Genomic DNA, 1615 nt, shown 5'->3' on the forward strand with positions numbered 1-1615 from the left:
GTCAATATCTTGTTCTGAGCCAATATGGCATTCAGAGTGTCAATCTCAAGAACTCCTTTCTTCTGACCAGTCCCATTGTTCACAGGATTCCTTTCAGAAGTGTACATGAATTGGTTATTTGCAACCATTTCAATCAATTCTTGAGCTTCTGCAGGCGTCTTCTTCAGATGAAGAGATCCTCCAGCAGAGCTATCCAAAGACACCTTGGATAGTTCAGAGAGACCATCATAGAAAATACCTATGATGCTCCATTCAGAAAGCATGTCTGAAGGACATCTTCTGATTAATTGTTTGTATCTTTCCCAAGCTTCATAGAGGGATTCTCCATCCTTCTGTCTGAAGGTTTGGACTTCCACTCTAAGCTTACTCCATCTTTGTGGTGGAAAGAACTTTGCCAAGAAGGCATTGACTAGCTTTTCCCAAGAGTCCAGGCTTTCTTTAGGTTGAGAGTCCAACCATATTCTAGCTCTGTCTCTTACAGCAAAAGGGAATAGCATCAGTCTATAGACCTCAGGGTCAACCCCATTAGTCTTGACTGTGTCACAGATTTGCAAGAATTCAGCTAAGAACTGATGAGGATCTTCCATTGGAAGTCCATGGAACTTGCAATTCTGTTGCATTAGAGAAACTAATTGAGGCTTAAGCTCAAAGTTGTTTGCTCCAATGGCAGGGATAGAGATGCTTCTCCCATAGAAATCAGGAGTAGGTGCAGTGAAGTCACCCAGCACCTTCCTTGCATTGTTGGCATTGTTGTTGTTTTCGGCTGCCATGTGTTCTTCTTCCTTGAAGAATTCGGTCAGGTCCTCTAGAGAGAGTTGTGCTTTAGCTTCTCTTAGCTTTCTCTTCAAGGTCCTTTCAGGTTCAGGATCAGCTTCAACAAGAATGCCTTTGTCTCTGCTCCTGCTCATATGAAAGAGGAGAGAAAAAGAAAATGTGGAATCCTCTATGTCACAGTATAGAGATTCCTTGAAGTGTCAGAGGAAAAGAAAAATAGTAAGAAGAAGGAGAAGAAGAATTTGAACTTTATTAGTTAGAGTTCGAATTGTGCATTAAGAAGGAGTAGTACTCCATAAATAGAAGGATGTAAGAAGGAGGGAAGAGAATTTTCGAAAATTCAATTAAAAGATTTTGAAAACATTTTGAAAGTTTGATTGATAATTTTCGAAAATCAAAAGTGAAAAAGAAATCAAGTGATTTTTGAAAAAGATTTTGAAATTAAAAATTAAAAAGATTTGATTGAAAACTATAAAAAAAATATGAGGTTAAAAAGATTTGATTGAAAAGTTATGGTTTTAAAAAGATGTGATTGAGAAGATATGATTTGAAAACAATTTGAAAAGATGTGATTTTTTTAAAAAATTTGATGACTTACCTAACAAGAAAAGATATGATTCAAACATAAAACCTTCCTTAATAGAAAAGGCAAAAAATGTTCAATCAAATCATTAATTGTTAGTAAGTATCTTTGAAAAAGGAAAGAAATTGATTTTGAAAACATTTGATTGAAAAGATATGATTTGAAAAAGATTTGGTTTTGAAAAACTTTGAAAACTTGAAAAAAAATTGATTTGGAAACAAAATCTTCCCCCTAGCACCATCCTGGCGTTAAACGCCC

The 1615-nt window shown here is 35.7% G+C and overlaps 1 non-coding gene across 1 annotated transcript; it reads left to right on the forward strand.

The window, feature by feature from the left end:
• The first annotated feature begins 257 nt into the window (after nt 1–257).
• Nucleotides 258–365, forward strand: LOC130971805 (small nucleolar RNA R71). The gene has a single exon (XR_009083014.1). It is a non-coding gene; the product is annotated as a small nucleolar RNA R71 (small nucleolar RNA).
• Nucleotides 366–1615: the final 1250 nt, after the last annotated feature.

Source organism: Arachis stenosperma, chromosome 3 (assembly GCF_014773155.1).
Source record: "Arachis stenosperma cultivar V10309 chromosome 3, arast.V10309.gnm1.PFL2, whole genome shotgun sequence".
Taxonomy (NCBI): Eukaryota; Viridiplantae; Streptophyta; class Magnoliopsida; order Fabales; family Fabaceae; genus Arachis; species Arachis stenosperma.